The sequence below is a fragment of the Callospermophilus lateralis genome, chromosome 1 (genome assembly GCF_048772815.1).
Source record: "Callospermophilus lateralis isolate mCalLat2 chromosome 1, mCalLat2.hap1, whole genome shotgun sequence".
Lineage (NCBI taxonomy): Eukaryota > Metazoa > Chordata > Mammalia > Rodentia > Sciuridae > Callospermophilus > Callospermophilus lateralis.
This window is the reverse complement of record NC_135305.1, coordinates 31,603,850-31,618,144: the sequence shown is the minus strand read 5'-3', so window position 1 is coordinate 31,618,144 and position 14,295 is coordinate 31,603,850.

The window sequence follows — 14,295 nt, the reverse complement described above, 5'->3', positions numbered from 1 at the left end:
GCTGAAACCTTCATTCTCTAGCCTCTCTTCTCTCTCACACAGGAGAAAACATCTAGGGCATCTAGAGGAACTTCTGAGGTTGAGTTGTGCACAGTCTTTAGTCAACACTCCAAGATTGTCCCCTGCAACGTGGATGTTAACTCTTTCCCTGACACCCAACCTCCTTCTTTCCTTGCCTTCCTTCAGTTCTCAACTCCCCACCAGGGACAGGATGACCTAGAACCTCGACCCTGAGACTTGAGAGGCTGAAGGCCAGGTCTCCCCAAAATTGTATTCTTAATGCTGTCCCCCAAATCCTCTTGGGATGTCATTCTTAGACCAGGGTTTGGAAGACTATGGATCTCAACCTTCTCAGTCTGCCAAACATCCCTAATGAAATAGTGATGAACTAGTCAGACTGTCATTCTATCCCAGAAGTTATCACAAAAGGAACATCTTTAGGTCAATTCTGTGTCCACTAGAAACAGAAACGGATGGATTCCTTGGGAATCTTCCCTTTTCTTTATCCACTCCTCTCCCTTTCTTGCTTTGCTGTGAGAAAGAATGTCTGCATAAATTAACTCCATCAGCAACTGCTATAAACCAAAGGGCTCGAATATTCTTAAATGAACTGCTTTTTCGAAACTTCAAAGAATAAAAAAAGTTAGCAGAAGTAAAATAATAACTATAGTAAACTGCAATAAACCTTTTGTTCTTATAGGCACTGACTTGAGAGACAACTTTGGAAGATACTTTGAAATAACTTGGAGTAAAAGAATTTGAAAGGGTGTCTGGTCAGTCCTAGGAGGATGTTTACAAGAAGAAATCCACTTTCTAGTGTGTTCCTAACTAGGTGACAGTGTTTGAAGTCTTATAGGTTCTGGTAACAACCACAAAAGAGCTGAGGTTGAATTGCATAGTCCAAGACCATTTTTACCCTTCCCCTAAATTATTGCTGTTATAGAACTAACCAAAAACTTTAAAAGTAGAAATCACTTTTATAGAAAAGAAAGACTTCAGTGCTACATAGCCAAATTTTTTTTTGTATTAATCAGAAGAGTGAGTTATGATTTTTGCCACGGTGTTGAATTGCTTTTGCAGAACATTATTTGTACATTTGTCCTATGATGCTGAAAGTCAGAGATTAATCCTAACAGAATGACTTAAGATTGTAAGAAAATAGATTTATGAAATAAATACTTCAGTGCCCTTCAGGGAAAGTTATCTCGTGCTTCTGGGGTTAAGCTGGCCAAATCATTGGACTGCAGTAGCTACCCAAGACCTTAAACGTTTAATTGTGGGTTTTTGTTGTTGTTGTTGTTGTTAAAATAGTTTAAAATGTAGGACATTTTTTGAAAGTGATTATAATTTCCCTTTTAGCAAACAAACCAACCAACAAAAAGTCCACTAGTTTTTGAGAATTAGAGAAATAGAAGTTCAAGCACACACATATACACTGAGAAGAAAAACATCTCTGCTAACAGCGGAGTGAACTGATAGCTTGAAAAGCATTCCTGGAAACTGATGCAAATACCAAATGCTTCTGGGCTCCCTCCCTGCTGATGTGGCAGGGCATGCAGCAGGCAGTCGTCAGCATTTGGTGGGAGGCCCTGGTTCTAGACAGGAACAATGAAAACAGAGAAAAACGGAAGGGGAATTTTTCTTTTTTCAAGTGGGAGACAGATTCCAATTTCAGCTATTTTCATGTGTAATTTTGAGACTCTCCTACAGATAAGTTATTGGGAAGATAGTTCACTAGATGTTCGTTTTAAAGGAGGAATTCTTTAATGCTTACATCTAGCTGTCTATTAAATATATTGCACCTCCCAATAACAAGGCGTTTTTTTGTGTGTGTGTGGATGGGGGCGGGACTGAGAGAGCTGGGAGAGCTGACCCAAAGCTTGAACCGAGGGTCCTGGATATGCTCTGGATGGTATGTGGAATGGGGAAGGCAGAGAGCAAAAGTAAGCGGACAAAAAAGGAGAAAGAGAGTGGGTGGGGCCTGGATTGAGTGTGGGGGGATTGAAGAAGGGAAGCAGAAGCTATCCAATACTTCAGCGACTTGGCTACTGCAGTTAATGCTACTAGACAGTCAATCTCCATATCATTCTCTAGTAAGAGAAAAGATGGTGTTTTCAGCTTTCAACAACCCACAGACTACAGCTGGAGCATACCTCTAGGTATGGCAAAACTGGTTAGAGTCAGTGGTTAGAGAGATGCAGGACAGTAGGGGAAGACCATGTTATCCTATGTTTACATTCTTCTCTTTGGTAAAGATTACACATCTGCCTGTCATATCCTTTCAAATCTTTACTGAGGATGTACTCTTGAGGATCCACACTTGGTGAAAAGCACCAACACTATGCTACCTTGCTGAGTTCCAGTTCTAGAAGGCTTTTGCTAATAGTCAAGGTGGTAGCTGAGAAGGCTTAAGTGTTTGGAGGGTATGGAGATACTGCTCTGTATTATATCAAGTTTGATATTCAGTTCCCTTTATTTAAATGGAACTAGCTGTATATTCACTCAAGTGATATTTAGCATTATGTCAGAGAGTTGCTGGATATATAACTGTGAAACAAAATGACATGGTTATTGATTGCCCTCAGGGGGCTTATAGTCTATTGGAGGATAGACAAGAATGGGGTGACTACATATGTCTATATTTAAGGAGTTGCATCAGGGAGGGCTTTGTGGAAGCTGCGACCTTCCTGTTCCAGCCTTAAATATGAATAGGATGTTTAAAAGAGGAGGGGGAGTGATCTATGCACACAGGCACTAGGAAATTTGGCAGTCTGAGAAATGGGAAGCTTCAATTGTGGAGGGAAAATGGGGAAGAAAAAGAAAGGAGCTAGAGATGAGATTGGCAGATTTAGTGGGGATTAGATTTAAAAGGACCTTTTAAACTGTATTCTGGTATTTGAAGTCTTAAATGTCCTGTGGGAGTGTTTGGGTGACTTGAAGTGGAGAAAGTATGCATTTAGAGAGTGCTTTTAAAAAGCTGGCTTTGACCAGGTATGTTGGTGCACACCTGTAATCCCAGTGTCTTAGGAGGCCAAGACAGGATTACAGGTGTGCACCAACATACCTGGTGACAAGTTCAAAGCCAGCCTCAGCAATTTATCTCTCAACTTATCGAGATCCTGTCTCAAAAAAACAAAAGGGCTGGGGATGTGGCTCAGTGGTTCAGTGCCCTGGGTTCAATTCCTGGTACCTACCTCTAAACAAACAAACAAACAAACAAACAACAACAACAACAACAACAGCGAAGACGGCTTTGGAGACGTGGTTAGAAGGAGAACACAGAAGAGATGGGGAAAGCTGTTAGGAGGCTGCAGCAGTATTTCTGAGGAAAAATGACAGTGGCCTGAACTAGGACAGCGGTGGAAGAGTTTGAGAGAGGTTGGTGAGCTTTAGAAATATTTTACAGGTAGAAGAAACACTCTGATGTTTGATTGTAGAAATTGAGGAGAGGAAGGAATCCAGGAGCATCATCAAGTTTTTGTCTTTGGTAAATGACTGATTGGAGGTACCATCCATTGAGTTGGGGAACATTTGAGGAAAGAATGACTTGGGGATGAGGCAAGGGAGGATTAAGAGATCAATTCATATACAGTTTGGGGTGTTTACAGATCATCCAGGTACATAGATCTCAGATAATATTTAGGCCTGAAGTACAAAATTTGGGTTATAGTTTAAAAATAATGTTAGGATGAATGTGCAAGAGAACTATCCATGTGTAGAATAAAATCATACGAAAAAGCTGTTAAATTTTAACACTAGATTGCATTTTAAAACCTCCCATTGAAAATGTTCTTCTTCAGGTTCCCTATGTTATAACTCTCCTCATTTGCTTTTTAGTATTGAAACAAAGAACATTTAAGTGAGTATAGATTTTTTTCCAATTTGGTAGTGAATGAAGTCCCTTTAAAATGTAAGTGCATAATGCATTCTGTTGTCATGTATAACTAATTAAAACAAATAATTTTTTAAAAATGTATAGACAGAGTCAATTTGTCTCATATTTTATGAATCCCAGTCCAATCTTCAGTGCCCCATTTTTCAAGTCCAGAAATATAAAATAGACAAACTACTTCTTTACTTCTGCAGAGCATTTTTGTGTACAAATGATTTGGAAATAGTTGTTTTGTGGTATCTTGTTATTGGCTATTCCAAGCCCCATAACTCAGAGGGATGTACTGGGGAACACAAATTTCAGCTTTCAATTAAGCTTACCTGTTTCTTTGAGAGAGTTCTGATTGCATTTATGCAGGCAGTTCCCAATCCATCCCTAAATTGAAGAGCTCCAGAGTGCTGATGTATTCCAAAATTCCATTCTGGCTTATTAGAACTTCGACTGGCTTGGATTCCAAACTTGTATTTGTTAATTCTTCTCAAGTGACCAAAAAAAAAAAAAAAAAAAAAAAAAAAAAAAGGGAGAGAAAAGAAAAGAAAGAAAGAAAGAAAAACTTTTACTTAAGTTGCTTAAGTTGCAAGAAAGGGTTTGGGTGTTGGATAATACTCTTAGATGATTCATACATTACATATAAAAATAATTATAAAGATAATTTTGTGATAGCACTTTTAGAATTAATACAATTCTTTTTGTGTGTGTGTGTGTGCCAGGGTTTGAACTCAGGGACACTTGATCACTGAGCCACATCCCCAGCCCTATTTTGTATTTTATTTACCGACAGAGTCTCACTGAGTTGCTTAGTGCCTTGCTTTTGCTGAGGCTGGCTTTGAACTCATGATCCTCCTTCCTCAGCCTCCCAAGCTGCTAGAATTGCAAGTGGGCACTACTGCACTTGGCTATATAATTCTTTTTTTTTGATAACTAGAAAAATAAGTTAACGATATATCAATGAACTCTTAAAACTTAAAATTTGATTTTGACCTTTGAAATTCCTACTTGTAGGAATAATTCTCCAGTTAGTTAATGTGACATTACAACTACCTATTATATAATGGTATAAGGACTATGGAAAGAACTTTTCATGAATTATCTCAAATCATCACAATTGCTATCTAAATCTTGGTGTGGTATATTTTATCATTTTCAATTTTATGTGGAAGGAAACTAAAGTTTAGAGAGGTGAGAGACTTGTCAAGGGCATCCTAAGTGTCCTAGAATGGGCCAAGTTCCATTGTTGCACATTTAAAAATCCCTTGTACTTCCAATATCTAGACTAGTCTAGTTGATTAATTAATAAAAGGGCTAACTGTTGATTGGCTGGCTTCACTTGAATGTGAGGTCTTTCATAGCAGGGAAATTGCCTATTTTATTCACCCTAATAGATCACGCTGAGTTAAAGATTCTCAAAAAACATTTACTTAGTAAGCAAAGTACTGGTTGGGTATGATGTAGCTGGTAAATGGGAAATTTAAATGTAAAAACTAGTTGTTTTCTTTGATAGTGGTTTGCTATTTAACCTATACATTTTTGAAAAGTTATTGATAGAATGTCAATTATTACATGAAATTTGCTTAAATTAATGAGTTTATGTTGGTCAGTTCACCCAAAATAGCACCTAATTATTTCCTCATATCTCATAAACATCTTGTTGTATTAAGTCAAATTCAAGAATTGCTTGAAGAATAAGAAAAACCTAATTTTATTAATTAGAAAACCATGAAATTTTAGGATTGGAAGATAATTCAAATATCATCCAAATCGCAATCGTAAATATGAATGTATGGAATCGAGATTTGTTTTTCTACTGTATTTCTATCTGATATGTGTCTGATCCACAACAGATATTCAGTAAATGTTAGTTGTATGAATGATACATTTTATAAATGATAAAACGTAGAGAGGACATGTGACTAGCAAGCTTATTGTAGATGTATAGCAGAAGGCTGATCTCTTGATCCCCGTCTTTTGATCTTTCCTTTAAATTAAAATAACATTTAACATTTGTCTATAATACTTTGAAATATTTAACTCCTACACAATCTGGAGAGCAGTTATTATTTTATAAAGAGGAAGCTGAAGCTCAACAAAGATAAAAGTTTTCTCCAGATCTGTGGTTCTTAGTGTGATCATTGGACCAGCAATATTAGCATTACCTTAGAACTTGTTAGAAACATGAATTCTCATGCCCCATTGCAGAATCACTGAATTATAAAATGAGGGGGAAGAGAATCAGAAATCTGTGTTTTAACAAGTCCTGCAGATGATTCTAATCATACTCTGAGCTGAGAACTACCAGTGTTGCAGAGTGTGACTGTTACAATTTAACTTGTATTTAGGTAAGTCACTTATAGCATCAGGGAGGCTAGAAATGAACAGGACTCCTTCATTCTAAAAACCCCCCTGCAGAAGATCAGTAGAATAGAGGAAAGGGAAAATATTGGGGAGGGATATTGGCCAAATTAATATTGTTATATTGTGTACATGTATAAATATGTAACAACAAATATCACCATTATGTACAACTATATGGCACCAATTTTAAAAAAATGGGGAAAAATGAAAATGAGGAAAGATACTGAACCAAACCAAACCAGACAAAACTGCCCAAACCCTCCTTCATGTCTATTGTTTTGCTCTTCACTATATCTATTGTCTTGGGGCTTCTTTTTATTAAAAGTTTCATTTTACTTTTTAATTAACAAATAATAATCATATAGGGCTATGGATGTTGCACAGTGGTAGAGTGTGCTTAGCATGCATGAGGTCCTGGGTTCACTCTCCAGCGTATGTGTGCATGCACACATGCACAAATAAATTTATGGGGTACAATATTGTGTTTTGATACATCTATTAATTATGAATGATCAAGTGAGATAACATATGCATCAACTTGAATATTTATCATTTCTTCATGGTAAGAACATTAAAAACCTTCTTTTTTAGTAATTTTGAAATACACATTATTAACCACAGCTACTACCTTGGGCAATATAACCCTGGAGCCCATTCCTCCTGTCTAACAAAACTTTCTATCCTTTGACCAACATTTTCCCTTTCCCTTTCTGCTTCCACCTCTTACTTATATTCTTGATTCTCTGTTATTCTACAGATGGGTAATTGAATACTCTGGAAGGCTATTAATTGTTCTTCACCTGCAGGATTTGCAATATGAAAGGAAGACCACTTTGATTCTTTATTTGTTGACCCCAATTCTCTTCAAAATTATTTGAGTGACAATATTTCTAGTGGAAAGGTGTGTACTGAAGGATATGCATCAACTCTTCAAGAAAGCAGAGTGTGACTGCTCTGATGGGTAGAATGTGGTGCCGGTGAAGCCTGGGCATAGCGTCTGTTCCTCTAGGAATCCATAAAAGTCCCTGTGCATTCTGTGGACCTTGGGTGTAATTTCCTTGACAATTAAACAGACTTGGTGAGGCAAGAAAGATTCATGGCTTACTGCAAATCCACTACTCATTCTAGAAAATGCTCTCAAAGGCCCAGATGATGGTATGAAACATTTTATTTATATATTGACATCCCAGACATATGCTTTTATTCCCTGTAGTTTCCATGTCACGTTCTGGTACTTGAATAAAAATGACACTTCTGAACCTTAAGAAATGGACTTTCCTTCTGAAACACCCACGAGAATAAGAGATCTTCCCATTCAGAACTTCAGAATGTGCAAGAGACTGAACTAAAATAGTCACAAAAGTCATTGTTTGTGCCTGTGAGTCCCTACTGTCTTTCTGGCAGGACCTTATTTTACAACTGGGGCCATCTAGCGCACCTGCGGACACAGTCCTGCCTGGACGCAAGAGACAGGCTCCGTCCTTGTGGAAGAGGAATTTAAGAAGCTCAAGTTTTAGCAGTTTCAAATCGCTATTCCTTGAATTTGACACTAAGGCCCTGTTCTGTTGTCTGAGATTCATATTTTTGAAACCCATACTAAATTATGCACCCATCCTTGTAAGATATTTTTCTTTCATTTACCTGCATTTATTTTTTACTTTTTGTAATTTGCCTGGATCCACTGTTCTGTGGATCTAGGCTGTAATTCCACCATTTTTGAATCTGGGGTGTAAAACCTATCACTCCATTCATTCACTTGCTTGTTCATTGTGTCAATAAACTATAGCCTGTGCTGTAGTTTGTTAAGGCAGTATTGGAAACTGCGCCTGAGACATGCTCTTGGCAAACCTCCCTTTTCTGCCCTTTCCTTACACTCTGGGAACTGGAATACCCTCAACTTCATTGCCATGCCTTTATGTTCATGTCCATCGCTGTTGCAGACCCACCTGCCTGGATCACCAATAGGGCTTCCCCAGGGCACTGTATTCTAGCATGTGCCACAACACCTGCACCCCTCCTTGCAGGCCTCTCTGATGGCATCCTGGCTTATGGTCTACATGCTTTTTTTCTGCTTCTAACTTGCAGCTGTTGTCTGCAGCTGAGTTCATTTCTGCTATGCCTGCTCCCAATCTCCACTTTTCTTTCAGAATCTCCATCTGAGAAAACAGAATGAGTTTTGTGTTTCTTTTGCCACCTTCTGTTTGAATTGTATGTTCAACAAGCAATGATGGCATTCTTATGTGCCAGGTGTAGATGTAGGATTAAACAGAAACAGGTAGAGATTCCAATCCCAGGAGATGGTTACACCTATAGTAGCTTCTCCCCAATTGTGAGGATAAGGAATTTGCAGTTTTTAAGTTTTAAGGGGAAATAAAGTTATAAAGGGATTAAACGCAAACCCATAGAAATCCCTTTTGTATCATCTCTAAGATGGAACCATCAAGACAGCATGCTAAAGAAAGCATATTGGTGACATTTTTCACGTCCTAAATTACTAATAATGATTGTGGTACAATTGCTTTCCATTTAACATTGCTTGCTCAATTGAAATTTCTCAGGGTCTTTCTTCCTTCCTGGCCATTTCAATAAAATCCCATAAATTTGCTTTGTTTTGCTGAAGATAATATGCATATGAAAAGATCTTTCCCCTGTATCTGTTTCTCTATCCAAATGTGCAATGCCTTTCTGATTTCGTGATTTGGAATTGTTGACTCCTGCATCCTCAGTCCCAGAGATAACTCCCCAAAGCACATGCCATCAGGCTCCTCTTACACAAATATCACTTCCCTCCTTCCTTGCAGCTGCGGGAGTGCCATTTTAAGGTCCTAGTTTACGTCTCCTCAGATTCCCTTATTTCCTAAAGCCTCAAGGCAAAAACCTCTGTTACTGCCATGCCATCTGCTTTACTTTACTTTTTTATTCCCAACACCCAATTTCCTCTTTTTCTAATTATCCCCAACAGGAGTGCTCATAACTCTTATATACTGAAACTGAAATCCTCTCATTGGGGAAAAAGTATAGAAAACTAAATTTGCATGTGCTGAAATCTCTTGTTTACTAAATTTGAAGTAAGGGCAATTCACTAATGGGGAGGGATTACTTTACCTAACCGGAGAAAATAATGCATTAGCTCTTTAAAGCAAAGAGATTTGGTATTTATGCAGTGAACATTATTAATGAGGTCTAAAGGAGTTTGTAAGGAGAATGAAAGAGCAAAAGTTAAGTAGTTCTGCTTGGGGAAGTTGAGGAGGCTTCCAGGAGAAGAGAATATTAGAGCTTAATTTTGAAACTCACCAGGCATAAAAGAAAAGGAAACTTTCTAGAAGATGGTATGGTATGGTGTTTAGAGATTTATAACATTTATCATAATTTTTACTTAAACAATTAATGTTATACTAATCTCCCTTTAAAACAGCTGTTCTCATGTTAAGGTGATTTTATCCCCTGGGGGGACATTTGACCATATCTGGAGATCCTTGTCATGACTGGGAGCAGGGGTGTGTGCTACTGTCATTTAGTGGACAGAGGTCAGTGATGCTGTTAAACATCCTGCAACACTCAGAACAGACTCCATAATAAAGAACAATCAACTTCAAATGTCGACATTGCCATTACTCTATAAGGTAAGTCTCCTGAGGGCGGGGACCTTTCCTGTCTGTCACTATTGTGTCTTAGGATCTAGTATGTTCAGAGTCAGAATTGGTACTCATTGGACATTTGTTAAGAGAACGGAGGCATAAAAGAGAAGGCATAATTGGGAAAGAGCAATATATATTCAAAGTTAGTAACTTTGGGGTCTAATTAAAGAGCAGTTGGAAACTAAGGCTATCCATGTGGCAGAGAGAAATCATGAATGGCATCATGTACCATATGAAGATTTCCTTTAATGTATAGTCCCTGGAGGACCACCAGTGGGTTTTGTGCTGGAGAACAGTACAATCTGACTTGCGATTTAGTAGGATAACCAGACAGCAGTGGAAAGAGCCCAGAGACCAGGAAGTCACTCATAAAGGTATTGTAATGGTACAGATCAGGGATGATGAGGACTAACCTCAGGCTCAAAGGGTAAAGATAGGGAGAAGGGGACACGTGGGAGAGAGATTTAGGAGTTTGAATTGATAGCACTTTATCAAGTAGGGGAAATGGAGGAGAAGTTTTTGGCTTGAGCTACTAAGTAGGTGTTGGTATCCTTACTTGGGATGAGGAAGACATGAGCAGAAGGAGTATGTGTGTGTGTGTGTGTGTGTGTGCGTGTGTGTGTGTGCGCAGGCACACATACTTTTGACCATTCTTTAAATGTTATTTAGATCACTATACTCAACAGACTTTTGATTAACCCTTTACCCAGGAACTGAGTATATCAAGATAAATAATTACAGTTCTTAAGAAGCTCCCATACACAGCACTATTCATAATAGACAAAAAGATTTCAGAAACAAAGCAAATGTCTCTTTTAAAAAAAATTAGTTGTAGATTTATGCAATACCTTCATTTTATTTATTTATTTTTATGTGGTGCTGAGGATTGAACCCAGTGCCTCACAGGTCCTAGGCAAGTGCTCTACCACTGAGCTACAACCCCAGTCCCCTCAAATGTCTTTTAACAAATGAATGAATAAGTGAAACATGATATAGAAAGAACCTGAATGTTCATCAACAGGCAAATGGATAAACACAATATGTTATATGCATAGAATGCAATTTTATCCAGCCACAGAAAGGAATGAAGTAAATACATGCTACGACATGGATTAACCTTGAAATATTATGCAAAGTGAAGAAAGCTAGACACAGAATGTGAGATATTGAATAATTCTTCTTATATGAAATATCCGGAATAGGACAATTCCTAGAGAGACAAAACATATTAGTGGTGGCTAGGAATCAGCAGGGAGAGGATGTTGGGAATGACTGCTCTATGGGCACCAGGTTTGCTGTGAAGACAATGTGAATGTTCTGGGATTACGTAGTGTTACAGCTGCACAGCCCTGTGACTGTACTGAATGGCACTGAATTTTATGCATGAAGATGGCTGACTATACTTTAAGATGGTTAATTCACATTTTATGATTATGGTAGATACATTTGTAATATAAAATGTTTTATGCTATGCAAAGTTTGCCTGAAAACAGTTTTTTAAAATGATGCACACAGACTTATGACAAAGACTAGTAAAAATGAGGTAAATCGATGTCAGCAATCTATAATTGTCTTTAGTAATACAAAATGTTCTTAAAGCTGAAGAAATTGTCTGGAGAAAGCTTTAGCAACAATGAAAGCCCATGGCAGGAGCAGAGAGATGGAAGGGATTTAAGAGACCATTTGCTCTATTTTTACAGTCCTGATTGCCACACTTCATGTGAGGCATAATGGAGTTATTCTAGAGACATAAGTGGTTCCATCAATGTCTTGTGACCAGTCAATGGCAGAGGCCTGAAAGAGAAGAGTTCACCAATTCTTGGAACTTTAATCTTTTCCTTCTATAGTCTTCATCTCCCAAATATGAGCAGAAACTAAAGTCAGAGAATGGATAATTAGAAGTACAAAGAGAAAAATAAAATAATCTTTAAAAAAGAATAATGAAAACTCATGATACAACTTAATGTAGCATGGTCTTTAAATTTTAGATAATTTCTCAAAGAATATTAAGAAATATCCACTACTTTACATTTTTTTTTTTCTTTTTTAAAAAACGGGCTACAAATGTACTATAAGAAAAGCTAAGGAACTGGCAGAATGATCTCACAATTAACTTAAAAGGTATATTCCTAATGTAACATTTTACATCTACATGCTTATTTTCAATACTTCTTTTAAAAAATAAAATACTGTTTCTTATGTATGTATAATATCTTTCAAATATGGCAACAAAAAACTGGAAATGAAGTTTAGGAGAGCTCCATCTTTCAAAAATGGAAGATATATTATTTACCCTACATCCTTCATAATGAATCATTTATTCATTTTTTCAGAAAAAAAATATGTTGAATTATAAACACTGAAGATAGAAGAATGTTTATAATAAGTCCCTTCATGTTACTGAGAATTTAATGGGGATATGTAAGATATAAACAACATGAAAAGATTAGTAACAGAGATCCTTCTGTGGGAAAATAGGAGAGAGGTATCTAACTTTGCCTGAGAATGTGAAGTAGTTCTCCAAGGGCAGATAGGTCTTGATGGGTGTTGGGCTGGCATTTCAGGAAATAAACATGAATATTGGAAATCATAGCAGCATCGTGCAGTCAAGTTATTCTCTTGTTCATTATTAAATATGGATTTTATACTTCATATGTCTCAGGCACTGTAAATGGTCATTGGGAATCTAAAGCCAAAAGGTTTCTGCCCTCATGATCTCCTAGTCTAGCAGAAAAGACAAGCATCAAATAGTCTTCACAATAATCTCTTGTTAGATATGAGATGTCCCTCAAAAGTTCATGTATGAGACAATTTAAGAATTTTCAGAGGTCCAGTGATTAATTATGATGTGTGAACTAATCAGTGGATTAATTCACTGATCTCAATTAACTGGATGGTAACTGTAGGCAGTTAGGTAGTAACTGAAGGAGATAGGTCACCAAGGGCATGTCTTTGGGTTTATATTTTGTCCCCAGTGAGCACTGCACTCTCTTTGCTTTCTTGTTGCCATTTCTTAAGCTGCTTTCCTTTGCTATGCCCTTCCACCATGATTCTGCCTCACTCTGGGCCCAGCGCTATGAAATCGGCTGCCTATGGACTGAACTTCTGAAACCGTGAGCCAAAATAAATTTTTCTTCCCCTGTGCTATTCTTGTCAGGTCTTTTGGTCACAGTGATGAAAATCTGACTGAAACAACTCTGAATCATCATTTAGAAAGAATATTGGGTGCTATGGTAGTACAAGGCAGAGCCTGTGACCTAGCCAGGGGACACAAGGAGGAACTCTTAGGGAAATCATAAGCTTAGAGCCCTAGCTTGAGCTACTAGAATAAAATACCATACATTGGGAGGCTTAAACAACAGGCATTTACCTCTCACAGTTTTGGAGGCTGGGAAGTCCAAGAGCAATATCTGGTTTCTAGTGAAGGTCTCTGGCTCACAGATGACTGACTTCTCTCTGTCCTCATGTGGCATCACGGGTCGGGGACAGAGGTGGGGAGAGATAGGAGAGAACAAGTTTGCTTTAGTGCTTAAACGTCTGTTCTTCTTACACAGGCACTAATCTAATCCCATCATGGGGTCCCGACTCTCATGATCTCATCCACATCTAATTATCTCTCAAAGGCTCATCTCCAAATACTATCACACTGAGGCTTAGGGCTTAAATATGTGAATTTTGAGGAGAGCAAAACATTCATTCATGACAAATAGATAAAAATTACTCAGTCCTCTTTTTTTTTTTTTTTTTTTTTTGAGAGAGGGACTCAGCTAAATTATGTTCATAATTTGGATTGTGCATCTGCTGTATATTATACACCACAATGATGTCATATAACATTAAATGATATTTTTTTTTGGTTTACTTATATTTTCCTTCACTAGTACAATACTCTGAGCACCTTTAATTGCCTGGTACACACTAGGGTCTTACTATGTTTTCTTTTTATCAACTTTTGTCTTTTTTCTTTTCTTTCTTTATTTTTTTAATCAACTTTTGTCTTTTTATCAATAGAGGCACCAAAAGAAAGTTTGAAACAAGAGACATCATAAAGGGGAAAAACATCAGCACTTTATGATTAACTAAATTTGAAAAACAAAAACTCTGGAAGAATCAGCCATAATTCTGAGCTCTCACATGTGGATGATCAAAAGAACATTAGAGCCCTAGAAGGCTCAGAAAAATGTGATAATTGTTCTGGACATAATGGAAAGTTTAGAAATCTGAGATATGAACATTGAATTGAGAAAATGAAAAAATCCTGAGTTTTGAAAGATGAATAGAAGTGGCATGGTAGAGGTTGGGGTTTGGATTTGAGATGTCCCCCAAAAGCTCATGTATAATACAAGAAGGTTTAGAGGAGAAATGATTGGGTTATGAGACCCTATGCCAGTTTGTGAATTAATTCCCTGATGG